A 16,175-nucleotide genomic window follows, 5' to 3' on the forward strand; every position below is an offset into this window, starting at 1 on the left:
ATTTAAAAAAATTAATAACAAAAAAACAAACAAACTTGTAAATAAAGTTATAATAGTAATTTATAATTTCTAAAAGTTCCGGTAAATTTTTCTATTAGAAGTCTTCCATAAATTAAAAATAAATTGTTAACAAAATTTTTATTCTATAATTGCTTTTGGTGAGTCAATGAATTAGGATTCAGAACATATTGGCCTTTTTTGGAGTTTTTGAATACAGTCGAATCCCGTTATAACGAATTCCAAGAGACTGTAGAAATCACTTCGTTATTACGAAATTTTGTTATAAAGGAATTCCAGGTATTCGCATTGTTCCAATTTAAACTTTTCTGGGGGATTAGAAAAATGTTCGTTAAAACGAGATTTTCGCTATAACGGCATTCGTTAAAACAGGATTCGACTGTATTAATATTAATAATACCGGTAAAAGTTTGTGTGATGACTGAAATCAAATAAAATCAATTAAAACAACATTTTACAGGTAAAAAATGAATTGTAATAGTATAAAACTTTTCTTTCTAACGTTTTCTGTGGAAATCCTTCCTTTCACAACGTCAAACTTTGAACTTCGTGTCATTATAGAAACTTCACGAATGACGCAAAATTGGTTTTTAAATATTCCATTTGTTTTCTATGTATAGGAATCGAAAGCAACTCAAACGTCATCTCTGAATTATATGAACCGGGAGTGAGATTTCATCATTCCTCCGACGTATTCCATATTATTTTTGAAAATGCGCATTATTTAATTTACAGAGTCCTATTAAGTCCTATTAAAATCCTATTAGTCCTATTAAAATCGTGTATTGTATATGCAAACCCGCCATAATTTTTAAAATTTCGCACTTCTCTGAATATCAAATTGGAAACTGTTTAATTTTTGTCTAATGATGTTGTGGTTCTTAAAAATTTTTTTAATTGAAGTGTGTGGGTTTTATTCAGTGTCCCACGAGTTGTATACTAATGATTTGCTATTTATTACTAGTATATGTTATCTTTGTATGCCGTCCTTGCATGGGCCGGGCCCCATAAGCAAATAAATAATTATTATTATATGAACCGGGAACCCGTTTTCCCATCGTGACATAGGTTTATTGGAACTGAGAATCACTGAAGTTGAATTCGGAGAAATACAAATTTTTACTCAAAAATTAAAATTTAACTACATTTCCAAAAACTAATAACAAAAATAGTAAAAAAAAAATTTCTAACAGTAATTCATAATTTCTAAAAAATTTGTTCCAGTAAATTTTTAAATAAATAATTTTAGTTTTGTAATTGATTTTGGTCAGTAAATTAATTGGAATTTGGAAAATATCGAATTTTCTTGAGGTTTTAAACCCGTAGGTTAATGTCTGTGTGTCGATTAAAATCGAGTAAATGCTTTTAAAAAATAAATTTACTCTTTCCCGTTTCTATTAACACTCGGTAAATAATGTATGAAATCATTTTTTACATCTAATAACTGGCTCGAATGTGTAAAAATGAATAGCGACCATCTTTTCTACACACATCGGAATCGTAACTGAATTACTCAGATATGAAAAACTAGAAGTTTTCGTGAAGTTTTTAATGCCAGAAAAATATTGGTTTTTTCGAATTAATTATTAGTGGAAATGAATGAATGTAAATTGAATTTATTTTCTTTTCGAAGACACTCTTGTCTAGCCAGAAAACGTATGAAGTGATGGATGTACAGTAGAACCCCTCGATTATCCGATGTAATTGGGAGAAGCATACGTCGGAAAATCGAAATTTCTGGATATTTGAATATGCATCAGCATTAGAGTCCAATATCAACTATAATAGCAATAATAATCGGATATAACAATAATAATATCGAGGAGTCCCTCCTCGTTCTTTCTTTCATGGATGCATCACGAAATTGTTGCATCCACGAAGGAAAGAGCGAATTCTAATCCTGAAAATTTATGAATAACCAAATTATTTCTTATGGATCAACATATATACTTGCTGTTCTGACCGAAATAATAATAATAAAAAAACCAGTCAAATGCACTGATTGTTGTTTATGTGCATTTACGAAGTCCCTTCGTTTCCAATTGTCTTTATTGTCATCGGTAGCATAGACGTAAACTTGTATTCCGTCCATGGGCACGAGTCCCTCCAATATTTGCGAATCATCTCCATAACGCCTACGTAAATATTGCCTCCCCAATATTTGTGAGCCTCTCCCAATATTTCTATTAACTTTACGCCCATGATAGGCAGTAGAATTTATGAACTTTTTCGATAATTTCGTCGTTACAAAAGTATGATTTACCAATGAGGAAACCGATGGTGGTTAGCAGGGAGATACGGATAAACGAGGTTCTACTCTACTATATATTCCACAAAGGGTTACGATATTGAGATTCAAAGAAGGCTTTATAAGTTATTACTCAAATCACAATCGTTATGATTCATAAGTTAATAGAAGACTAACTGATTATTGTTTTTTTTTAAAATAGTGCTATATGTATGCACGGTATTTCGGGTGCTTTTATTTTCCGCATTCTCGTCAATTATACTATGTATCAATGAAAAAACCCCCCCCCCGTTCACGTTAAGTTGTTTTTTGTGCAGAAAATCTCTATATGCGCAAAAAACAACTTCACAAAATCATCGAACCATATGATTTTGTTTTGACGAATAAATAATGTTTTTATATTCACGAGCATAGGTTATAAACCCAAGTCTATTACTCTATAAGAGTAGCTGTATCATTTGCTTTTCCATGCATGTAATACTTTTTAAATTTGATATTATCCCAAAAATTTCAACTACCACATTTTTAATGTTATTTTTTTACCTGAATTTTCCGAAGAAAAATTTGTATTATCGTTGTGCAATGCGACTTGTTCTGTTTTACTTGACAATTGAAATTTTTTATCGTAAATCAGCGCCCGGGAATTTTATCGCTATTAAAATTTGAATCTATAGCTGTTTTGGCATCTGGCTCGAGTGTGGATTCGAGCTTTAAATAACTTGAAATAACATTGGAGGCATGTATGTAGAAACATCATAATCTCTTTGAAATCCCGATATGTTTTTGCAATGTGTTTTAGAATCAGAAAGCATGTCTACAGGTGATGGATGTAAAGGAAAAAAAATATTAGTCACGAAAATTGATATAAAATCGAGATAATCGTAAAGTACGGAAAACTTCCTCAAACGTTAAGAATAACAACGAAGCAATTATTCTCTCGTAATTTTCTTGTACTGTTATTTTCCACTCTGAAGACCCTATTTGATCAGGACTTGCACTTAAACCCTTTCAGATCTAAGATCAACACAAACATGGCGTTCTTTTTTCACGCTGTAGTATTTATTCTTTTTTAACCTCAGGGAGTTCAGACCAGACTTTAACGATAAAATACACATAATATTTGAAATCAGGGCTTAACTCCCTGAGGTTGAAAAAAAAGAACATCTAAAGTGAAGTGAGATAACTCAACCCCCTACGTTTGTGTGACAGAATTCGGAGGTGTTATAGCTTATTTAGAACTGCGATAACAAAGACCTTTGAGTGTTCCTCAGCGTATGGTCCGCGGGTCAGATGTGGTCCGCGACGAATAGGTACAAGTATCCCCCTCGCAGAGGGAACTTGATAACTTGCTCAAAGTTTGTTTCTTTTGAATAGTTTTACACACATTGTCATTCATTATTTATTTTTATTTTATTTTATAAAGAATAGACTAACCTATTGACGTATGAAGTTTTTTGCATTTGCTTTGCAATTGAATGAAACGTTACGCCCCATAAAAGCTCAGCGTCGCTCCTTGCACGTAATTTTGAAAATGATCTCACAAAAGGAACAGAAGGAATGTTTCCAACGACTTCCAAATCTGTTTCAGCTATGTATTGATTAAGAGGGAAACTTGAATAAACAGAGAGAAATTTCAAATATGCATATAATGACAAAGAACAAGAAGAGTCCCACCAGAAACTGGCCACCCCGTGCAAAAATGTGCATATCCTGCTTACATATTTGCATCCGAAGGTCTATGCAAATCCAATTTCAAATACATCAAATACGAATCTTGAACCTTGAATACCATCAGGAACTCGAAATTTTTTTGCTCAAACCCCTTTTCACTCCAATTGAAAAGTCTTTCACAGTTACAGGCACTCAATTGATTCTTTTGTCAAAAATCACGGAATGTTTGTGAAAGGACTCTACTATTTACAATTAAACCACCCATTACGTGGGAATGTTCTTCCATTTCTCAACCGCAAAAATTTTCAAAACCAACCCTTTTCAGGAAAAACCTGGGGATTGAATTTTACTTCCCCCGCGACGTACAACCCAGAAACTTTTATTAAAGTTTTCGGATCAGAACAAGCACGTTTATTTTTCCCGCTCATTGAAAGATCCGAATTCTACACTTTATTGACGGAATCGGAGTTCTTTTTATTACAGTTTTACTTGGAGAATTTCAAGAATATATATCAAGACACCTCCGAAATAATAATATCAAGAGTCAATGCATCTTAACAGCAATGGAATCGTAACGTTCTCCTAGCAATCGAATCGGGAACTCCGTTTCGAGGAGATACAGTATTTTTGAGAAAATTGGAGTAACAGGAGGGGGAGGAAAAAGATTCGGTCGTTTCCCTTAAACAGCTTTTACAGTGAAAATAATAATAAAAAAGATCAAAGAAACCATCAAACGTTCAGGGAAAGAAGCACGGAAAAAGCCTTTTTTAAAGAGATATATAAAGTTTTTTTGCTTTTTTCGGAATGGGTTCTATTACGTTTGATCGGGTGGCCATTTCACGAATATTTCTCCTCTTTAGTTGGGGAAATATTTTCTTCCTATGTGTCCCGGGTAATCCAAAGTTAATTCAGTATAGAAGTAGTAAATTGTAGATCTAGATTTCGGACGGATAAATCCGTAGAACGGATGATCAAAATAGAATTTTTCTCGGAGGAAATTGGAGCTGTTTCGAACAAGAAATCTATCCCCGATGTATAATGAGAGAAAGAAAAAAAAAAAAATTGGAAGAGTGTTTCATTACTCTTGGAGGGATGAATGTTGCAGCCTGAAAGTGAACGTGTTTGAAGATTTGTGAAGTCGTTGGTGCTGCCATCTAACTTACAAATCGTTTACGATCAAATATAATTTTGGAATTACGGGGGTTTACCGAAAATAGGGGAGAAGAACTGTTTTTTAATAGGAATGTTGAGAACGCTTCATAGTGAGGGTAACATTGAGTAATGGGAACGCTTCCTAAGAGAAACAAACTAGAAACAGAAGGGAAATAAGCTGTTTACCAAAATGAAACAAAATTAGTGACCAAATGTAGGAAGATTAGTGAACAGAAGAAGCAAGAAAGCAACTTGAAGAAAACAAGAAGAAAACTAAAAATGAAAATAGAACAAGAAGGAAAACAAACCAGACACCAAAATAACAAAAGAAAATCAAAGGAAAGAGGAGAAAGGAAACAGAAGTATTCCAAAAGGAGACAAAAAAAAAACAACAACACAACAACAACAGTGACCGAAAAGGACCGAATAGTGACCGAAAAGGACCAAATAGTGACCGAAAAGATCTAAACAATGACTCAAGGAGAACAAAACGAAACTGCATTATAAACAAAAATAATAAACTACTGCCAAAGATATCTTGGTGATTTTAGGATGATTATAGTGCGCTGATTCTGAATCTGGCATTGGTTTTGCCGAACTGGCTCTAGTTTTTGAAATAATGCATATTCTCAACAATGTGATTTATATGTTCTTATGCATTACTCTATTGAAACTTAATTTTATCTTTATCTCAAAAACTAGAGCCAATCTGACTAAACCAATGCCAGATTTGGAATCAGCGCCCCAAAATGACTCTTAAATCACTGAAATATTTTTGCCAATGATTTACTGTATTTATTTAGTATATTGCACAGTTTCAATGCGATTTGTTTGCTACTTAGGGGCCGTTCAAGTATTACGTAAGCAAATTTTTAGACATTTTTGACCTCCTCCCCCCTTTTCAGCAAAAGTAAGCAAATCTCTGATCCCCTCCTCCCTTGTCAGCAAAATTTCGTCAGCACTACCCCGGACCTCCTAACACATATTGGTGGGATCAGAAACGTACGCAAGAGGAATATCTGTATATGTTATCACAATCAATTTTTGTTAATTGCCAATGCTTTTTCAAGTGTAAGAACTCAAAATTTCTCTTTAGGAAATTCATTGCGACCCATCCTTTAAGTCATATATGGTAAACCCTTGACCCGCGGACCAAATGTGGCCCTAAAGGTTATCTGATGTGGCTTGACCCCCTCAAACCCAATTTTGTAAAAATGAACTAAGCGGCACATTTACAGATGGCTTAATGACCCGTGGCATTATTTCAGAGCATCTAAGTGGCCCGTGGCACATTTCCAGATCAGTGAAGTAGGCCCGTGGCACATTCAAAGATGACTTAAGTAACCCACGACACAGTTCAAGAACATTTAAACGATCCGTGGTACATTTCGAGATCCCTTGAGTGACATGCGGCCCAATTTTAGAGCACTTAAGTGGCCGCCCGGTGCGGTTCTACATCAGTCAAGTTACCCGCGGACATTCCCAGATTACTTAAGTGATCCGTGGCATATTACGGATCACTTGAGTGATGCGTTGCACTGTTCCAGAGCACTTAAGCGGGCCTGACACATTTCCAGAGCACTTGAAGAACCCTTGAAACATTTAGAGCTCGCTGAAGTGGCTCTGTAAGGGATTTATCATTAGCGAGAATATTAGTTCAGATGCCCACAAACTAGCGAAAGATTTTTCTCGCATTTGGCGCACCGAGTAAGATGCTATCAAGAATATTTCATATTTTCATAAAGTGTGGTTGATGACGTAAGCATTATCCAAACCCTCCCCCTTCTCATCAAAAGTCAGCAAATCGGAAACCTCCTCCCCCTTCATCGATGCTGACGTAATACTTGAATGACCCCCTTTATGTATTACCATTGAAATTTGATTTTTAATTTATCTCAAAAACTTGAGCCAATATAACAAAACCAATGCCAGATTCAGAATCAGCAGCCCCAATATACCCTAAAAACCATTAACATTTCCTTAAGAACATGAAAACAATATTTTTGTTGAGCAGTGTATTATATCGACATATGTACATTTTTTTCTCAATAATGCGTTACACATTACAAAACAAAAACTGCAGCCGATTCAGCCTTTCCTTTGTCATATTCGCATTCAGCACATTGAATTAATAAGGAAATGGCTATTTTTTCATCACGGAAGCAGAAAAAAGAAATTTAATTGCTCAGTGATTATTACAATTTTTTGCATCCCGCACCCCCCTCCAGTGCAATGCGGTTTACGTTTCTGCACCGACGAAGCCATCGCGTCCGCACAGACCCGCTACGTATGAGCAAGAGAGTCGAGCGTTCACACGTGGTATTGGTGCTCAGATATTTCCAGAGAAATCGTAATTTCCCAAATAGAAATTCAGTTTAAACTACGCTGCACAGAAATTAAGGGCACGTGATGAAATTTACTGCAGCTGCCGTGGTTACGAATCCAGTTCGAGGAATCTCGGAATTTTCAAAGTGCGAAGTGTCATCAATCAACAATTTCCCAAGGATTCATTTAATTGAATTAATTTCGACTCCGCTTTGAAAATTCTTCTTCATCTTTGTCAAAATTAGAAATTTACATTCTATACTAAAAAAGAGAAAAAGCACATGTATATTTTAGATCTGGAACTAGTAGACTGATTAGTGGAGATCTCAATATATCCCATTGGGGATCGCATAGTGGTTAGGTTTCTGTTATACATATAATACTGACAATAAAAACGACAAATTTCCTACTTGAAATTTTAATTATATATATAGACTAGCTATAATACCCGGTGCTGCCCGGGTTTTCTTCAATGAGGCTTTTTGGATCACGTGATATCTCCCTCTATCTTTGAGGGACATGCAAGCCTTGTCTAAAGTAACCAATATTAGGACTTCCTGCGCGACTCATGAAAGAAACAAATCTAGATTTAAAGAAACGTAAAAATGAATATATATTTTTTCTTTTTCTTAAAGGGAAAACTACTTATTCTGATGATTCCTCCTCCCTGAACTTCAAGTTATCCATCTGCCTATTTCAGCTTCCAAAAATGCTTAGTTGAAGCTGGAATTTCTTCGATGCACTTTACGGGTCCATAATTAATTTTAAAATATCCTAAACTATGAATTTATGCAGTTGAATATCAAAAGACAATACGGAGACATTAATTTTCATGCTTGAGAAAATGTAAATAAAAAGTTGAAATCAATGATATTGCATGAATATCCAACTCAAAAGTAGGTCCGGCTATTCACTTTATATTTAATTTTCTGGGCTTCGTATCTCTAATCGAACTCAACATTTCAAAAATCGAGAATTCAATACAATTTTTAAAATTATCTCTAATTGACCCCACTAAATTTCCGCATTTCTACAGTAAAATCGGCAATTTTAACGCTGATTTCTATGGAGATCACCCGTTTCCTGACCCTGGCGTCTATTCAAAAAGCCTCATTACTGAGAGTATATTGAAAATGTGGCAAACCATTATAAAGGCATAAACTATTACACATATACTAACAGGATTAAAGAAGTGACAAACCGTTGTAAAGGCATATACACGTCTGAAACGCATTGCTAGGGAACCACGGTAACCAAAGTAAACGTTCGGAAAGTGATTGTTGAGGCCCAAAAACCATTGTTGCCCGACAGGTTTTTTGCCCATTTGGTGCACTTACCCTGCTCTGACAAAAATTTCCAAGTCGGGTCCCATTTGGCATATATGCAAAATTTGGTGACGATCGATCTAAAATTGCAGATTTGTATAGAGAACACGCACACACAGAAAATCAATTATATATATATAGATATATACAGAGGTAGGGCAAAAAGTTCGCGCGTAGAAACTTTAAAAATTCATGAAAACCGCAAAAATAACCGAAATAAAAAACGGTTTGCAGAGTTAGCATCGCTAGGCCACGGGAATTATTTGACAGAAAATAAATAACTCAAACAACCGATAGGTGGCGCTGACGCACACAAGTCAAAAAAGAAATTCGCAAATAACGAACAGAATGCCTCCAAATCGTTTATGTATTACAGCAGTATGTGTTCCACATGACCAACCATCACACTGGTGTAGCACTCTGCACCGTTGCTGGATTTGTGACTCGTTTGCAATTTGTCACCCCCTGTGGTGGTCATTAGCGTGGAACGAAAAAGGGTGTTCTTTCCCTTTTTTTGGAAATTGATGTTGCCTTAGTATCCAAAAGATGCCTTTCAAGGTTTTAAGAAGTTATACCAAAATCTATGGAAATATTTTAATATCTTGAGGTTCCTCACAGACCCTAAAGGTCGAGAAAAAAAGACTTTTCTAAGTACACATTATAAAAATCGTTTTAACCATAAACGAAGTTGATGATTTTTAAAAAGCATTCTCTAAAAAAAGAAAAACACTTAATTTAAAAGTTATTCAGTACATGAGGCAAAACTGAATATATATGTATATATATATATATATATATATATATATATATACAGGGTGATTATAAAAAAACTATCCCGACATATGGACCCCTAACTATCATACCATTCACAGAAACTGAATGAAATTTTGGCATAAGGTATTTTGAGGTATGTGCTCAAAAATGATATGGAAAACAACAGCGTCACTCTAACAGTTACGGTTACAGTGAGAAAATTTCGAAAATATCAAATGGCAACACCAAGTTTTTTGTATTGGAATGCGGTCTCCATACTGAAGAACACTAAATAGCGTTGGAATGGCACCTGTAGCACGAAAATCCCCGGAGCTAGGCAAGTAGAAAGGACTTTGCCGTGACTTTACCAGAGCATTAATGTTCGTTTCATTCGTCACACCGTTTCTTCGGCTTAGTTCCCAGCCTGATTAGTCCTCCACAAGGTCATGTGGAAAATTTGTGAAACACAATAAAATGCTTTATTTTATGCTGCTACTCTGTCCTTATTGGTTGTCCTCACTTTTAGCCTATCTACCTCCGGTGATCTTCATGCTACAGTTGCCGTTCGAACGCTATTTAGGGTTTTTCACAATGGAGATCACATTCCAATACAAAAAACTTGGTGTTGCCATTTGATATTTTCTCACTGTAACCGTAACTGTTAGAGTCACACTGTTGTTTTCCATATCATTCTTGAGCGCATACCTCAAAATACCTTATGCCAAAATTTCATTCAGTTTCTGTGAATGGTATGATAGTTAGGGGCCCATATGTCGGGATAGTTTTTTTATAATCACCCTGTATATATAAACCCAAAGAAATACTCACTAGTTAAGAGTTTCATATATAAGTTATAACTGACAAGCATATTTGCTTATTTGCATCTATCGTGGAAGTTGGAAGGAGAATTTTTCAAGCACTCCGAATATAATGATTGATAGAGGGAGATGAAAATAAACCCTTTTTTTTGGAGGGGGGGGGGAGGGGAAGACAAAACTATAACCATGTTCCAAATTAAAAAAAAACCATAGTTTGACGATATAGGTGTCAGGAGAATGGCTCTATTGCTTCCTCTGTTATCACACTGTTATTACATTTCACTTTTTTGCAAAATAGTCCGCTTTTTTTTTCAAACGATGGAAGAGCACTCCTCGATTATATTATGGCTTGAATGAAGCCTTCACGACTGCTGATGTCACGGTTGCTGATACAGCAAGAGATGCTTCAGTTACGAGTCGTACGCACCATTAAACTGCTTGTGTGTGACACGGCAAATTCGGTATAGATGGAAAAGCAGGTTCAGATCATTTTTGTGGGTGCATTTCCTGATTTTTTATAATAGGTGGTTCAGTCACTCGCACTTGATCCCATGCACATAGTTCCGAATAGTGCTTAGCAGAAAAGTTAATTTTCGGAACATGGAATGTACGGGTTTCTGCTTCTGATAATCCTTCATTTCTAATTTTCAGAGAATTCTCTTGATTCGCAGTGCTTTGTAAATGAGATTCTCATTTGACTTTAATAGATTCTCTGGGTGAGTGTAGAAGTTTTTTCTCTCATCGTCCCCCAACACAATCTAATGTATAGGGTCCCATGTTATACCCGTAGCTTCTACCTCTCCTCCCCCCCCCTCCCCACGGGGCGTTAACGCCCACGTTGGGAATCTCTGATATAGATGCTTCACAAGATACCTTAGAGGTAACTCATTAAAGTGAAAAAGACAAAAAAGACATTGCAAGGGATCGATTATTTCTTTCTCTATTATTTTGATAACACCATTTTTATAACCAGTATCGGTAACAGTCCCATCGCATACGATCCCCATCAATTCCTTCGTATCAAAATCTTGTTTTAAAAAGTCTAGGATTGATGACTTTATATCCCTTGTCTACTACTCTCTTGGAGTTTTGTGACCGAGATAAATTGTGTGTGTGTGTGACTCGGGTTCCTGCAATATAGTTATATGTTCTTCAGATATGGTTCTTTTATGGAAAGAATCACCTTCTCTGACATTAGCTAGGGTTTTGTCTTTTCGACCATCACAAAATATATTCCTGGCACATTTTGTTCTAGGAATTTTATTTTGCAAAAGAACTCTCTGTGATGCTGCTCTTTCACGCCTTATTTTCATCCGGTCTATTGTCATATTTGGCTTCTCTTTCGTCAATATCCAAACATCTTCCAGCACAGCATTCGCAATAATTGCAACTGATCGATCAGACACACCAGTTCTATCACAAGCAAGAGCAACATTTGGTAATTTAGTTCTCATCTCTGAGGATGATGGTAGAACTTCAAAAGCAAATGAAGTACTTGCTTCGGCACCGATTGATGGACTAGCTACAGGTACTGGTAGATGGAAATGCTAACTTCAACGGTAAACTGTGTTTTGGCTCATATAGATCACTTTCCTCAGAATCGTCGGCTATAGATGAGTTTTCAGTGGTTGTGATGAATTGGGATACAATTTTCATTTTCCTTTGTTAATTGTTTTTCAATTTCTTCGTTGTTAGGACATCTACTCGACCAATGGCCATCTTGCGTGTACTTCTTTGATTTTGCAAGAAATCTCGCTCTAAATTTGGGACCTTTCTCAACTTGTCACACTTAAAGTCTTCAAAACCACATTTTCATGCTGCAATGTCAAACAATTTCAAGTTCAACTTGAAAGTTTGAGAATCTTTCCTTGCTTTCATATTTTTTGTGAAGATTCTTGTATTTACAGTAAAATTTTTTGAAAATTTTGCGTATCCATCGGTGAGAAACCTAGGAATTGAAGCAGTTTTCCAAATATTTTCTATCTTTGGCACGATAATTTCAAGAATGTCTGCAATAGCTGGATCTTTTCTTGATTGTTGTGTCTTCATATTGAGTTGAGTCACCAAATAACTAAGCTTAACATCACCATGTGTGGGCGAGACTTGAGAATCCCACTCTTCAGAGAATTTCCTAAAATGTCACAACAATAAAAGCTTCTGGTCATCATTTTGACTGCTATACACCCTCTCAGTTAAGGGGTAAGATTGCAAACGAATACTGAAAACAAGGGAAAAACATCGAGGTCACTGAATGAATCACGTTTTAAGGGGAATAGGAAAGCCTCCTATCCGGTGTCATGTTACAGAATTCTACACGTGCGTACAACTTCAGGGGCGATGAGGATCCTCAAGAAGTTTGAATTTTGGGGAAAAAAATTAGGAATTTAATTTCTTTACATAAAGGCATATTTTAAATTCTATTACAATCGCAATTTCGGAAATTTGTTTTTTCGTTCCACCTTAGTGATCATGTGGATCACATATTGCTACAGTAAACGATTTAGAGGCATTCTGTTCATTATTATCGTATCTTTTCTTTGACTTGTGTACGCCAACGCCACCTATCGACTGTTTTTTGAGTTATTTTTCCTGTCGTAAAAAAGTTCCCGTGACCTAGCGATGCTAACCGTGCAAACCGTTTTTTATTTAGGTTATTTTTCCGGTTTCTATGAATTTTTAAATTTTCTACGGAATTTTCGCCCACCCTGTATATAAACCGAACACTGACTTTCACATGGTGATGATTAGTATCGTGAAAGTACAAATATACCGCGGCTGATCTTTTAATGATCGGAAAAAAACCTTTCCGCCAACAATCGTTACTCTTCTTCAAAGGATGATTTTTAGGATTTTTATTGGGTTAGCGTTTTTTTTAAAAACGATGTGATTTATAACGTGCATATCCCTTTACAATAACTTGTCGCTTCTTTAACCCTCTGTAGGTGCTACAGGATGATGAGCGTAGTAGCCTGCTGTCATCATCTTGTGATGATTTTAAATACTTTTTCAAGACGAAGTTCTTTTCGTGCTTATAGACGTGTTTTTGTTTCTAAAGAAAAGCCTATGACCAACAAATCCTTCCCTATTTCATTATTTGTGATAAAAGTAACAATTATACATTCACTTTTGTCAGGATTATAGGATATTTCATGACAAAGTAGCGAAATATTTGCACGTTTGTATTATACTCCAGCGTGGGTCATACGAAGCTAATTACGTTAGATGATCGTTAGCATTGAAATTTGTGAAATTTGTCATAGGAAACTGTAATCAAAAAAATATCTCTCAGGAATTTATAAATTGAGTCTAATAATCAAATCTTTGAAATGTATTTAATTACAATGTTGGTGGTTTCAAACTGATCAGAAAGCTACTATATATCATTATACACTGCATAACATTCAAAGTCGTGCAATAAGGGAAATGTATTAGTATTCCAGTTTCATTTCAAGGGTCTTAGGAAATGATTACTTCAATTCTCTCGGGAGATGACAGTAACATTGTAAAAGACGATGTATATATCAATTTCAAGTACAGTCGAAACTCACAGTGAGAATTGCCTGTTTATACGGCTTCTAAGAAAATCTCTCTTTCAAAAATGTTTCTCTGACGCGGAATTTCAAGACGTGAAACGAGAATTAGCGTTGCAATTGGCGTCAACGAAAAAGGTCTATAGCTCTTATTCCAGAAAACTTCTCGACGCTCCGATGATTCGGACAATTTTCCAGAGAAAAATATAAATAACATAAAAAAATAAAAATACTAGAAATCCCATTTACCCGTTTGTAACTCTCTCGAAAAGCTTGTTAGGAATTCTCTTCCCGTCGGCACGTAAAAAGCAATCGTGACCATAAAGCTCATATTAAAATCTTTCAATACGCGGAAGAAAACGAAGTAAAATAACCCCCCATCTTAATATGAGAGAAATTGAAAAAAAAATAATAATAAATCCGGTACATGTCTTACATGATAGGATTATAACGATTTATTAATTGGGTGTGAAATCAGTTTTCTCATTGATTTCACGATTAGACGCTTGATTAATTAATGGAGGGAGATGTTAGCGATTCATGGATGGGAAAGGATTAACTTGAATGGAAGCTTCTTAGGAAGGGGGGGGGGGTTTATAACAACGACGGATGTGTGTTTACGGAGTATAATGATAACCTGATGTGAAGCTGTCGACGTGTGAGAGATTATTGATCGAAGTTCTAAAGTGAAGCGAAAGGTTATCCTTGCATTTATCATTCGGCGAGGCCGCTTTGAAACGCGTTTCTTAGGGATTAAGGTCTGGGTAACGTCACTTTTCAGCAGTTCCGTTTTGTTTTCATCTGTTTTTTTTCCTTTGGTTAAATCTGGTTATTTGTAGAAATTATTGAATATAAAAGCAGTGATTGAATCTCCTGCACTAGACCATAAGGTTTTGGGGACAGTAATTACAGAGGAGCGCCCGAGTGGCGTGGTGGTAAGATGCTCGTCTATCACCGTGATGGTTGCTGTCGCGGTCCCGGTTCCGAATCTGTGGGGGGATATAGATAAGATATTTTCCCTAACGAACTTGAGGCGATCGCCGATAGACAGCGCCTTCATTTCCAACCCGTCTCATTAATGGCAGTAAATTGTAATATAGCGATGTGGCCAGAGTTGGTGAAGTAATAATTACAGAAAGGATGCAGAGAAGAGCTACGAGTTGTCCTTGTTGGCACACAAAGCTTCAGCTATGAAGAAAGACTTAATTTCTGGAATGTGTGTGTGTGTGTGTTTAGATTGGAGGAACGCAGTTGTCGGGGGTATGATCGAAGTGTTTAAAATTTTCAACAGGATGAATAGGGTAGAATTAAGTTATTAATACACCAAACAAAAAAAAAATCAACTACTGCTTCAACATGGGGACACCAGTATCGTTCAGTAAAGAACAATTCCAGGTTGTGATGTAGCACAAGGAGTTTTTCACTAATAGGTTTGTTAATAAATGGAATAGCTTACCTCTCTCCGGGGAACATGAATTGTAACACAGTTCGCACGTTTAAAAAGAAGTAAGATAAACGTAGTGGGATAAATCGAGAGCGATATTTACAGAGAATGCCATTGATGAATATTTGTAGGCCAAAAATGACATAATGCATGATAAATAATGATTATTTCCGTAACAATATATTCGGAATTTAATATTTTTCGGTTTTTTAAATACCAAAATTCCACATTTTATTAAATTTCATAAATTTAAAATTAATTCGAAGCATGCGTGTGTATATCTGTACTCATCAATAACAAAAAAACCTTCCGTTCAGATCAAATAACTTTCCAAAATTAAATTTATTTTTTGGGTTTTCAAATACCCTCTCACACACATGCATATATAATGTGAAATTTAATTTATTCTTAATTTAGATTTCTCTGATACCACCAGAAAAAAGAGGTTATTAAACACTGTCAATATAAAATAAAATTCAGTTTGGAAAGCTTTAAAACAAAAACAACGTTTCAGTCCAGGGGTTAATCAAATTCAGGTTCATGTGACGAAAGTGTTTTTCGGGGGAGATTTCAGTTTGCTTTTCAATCGATATCTTTGTATTTTGTTCAAGATAATCGAATTTCCTGCGTCGTAAACTGTTTCCTGGTATAACAGCTTTAATTCATTTTATATCTAAATGGATGCTCCTATAGGATTATGGTGCTCCAACAACACGGCGATGACTCCTGCTCACACCGCGGAGTAATGTCTTTGATAGTTACTCCGAAGCAAGGGCTAGTCAAACCAAACCCGTTGGACAATATTACCCCGGAGGAATCATTATTCGGGAGGAATAGAATAGTGAAGCGAGCGTGGGGTTTTCTGATGGTAAACACAATTACTACTACTGT

General features: G+C 35.7%; 1 protein-coding gene across 1 annotated transcript in view; it reads left to right on the forward strand.

The window, feature by feature from the left end:
* Window positions 1-16,175, forward strand: part of LOC149063841 (UPAR/Ly6 domain-containing protein qvr-like) — a 201,200-nt gene that overhangs the window by 1,312 nt on the left and 183,713 nt on the right. The gene's annotated exons all lie outside the window — the stretch shown is intronic.

Source organism: Pholcus phalangioides, unplaced genomic scaffold (assembly GCF_987345545.1).
Source record: "Pholcus phalangioides strain wild (caught in Gottingen) unplaced genomic scaffold, Ppha-v1.0 ptg000042l_1, whole genome shotgun sequence".
Lineage (NCBI taxonomy): Eukaryota > Metazoa > Arthropoda > Arachnida > Araneae > Pholcidae > Pholcus > Pholcus phalangioides.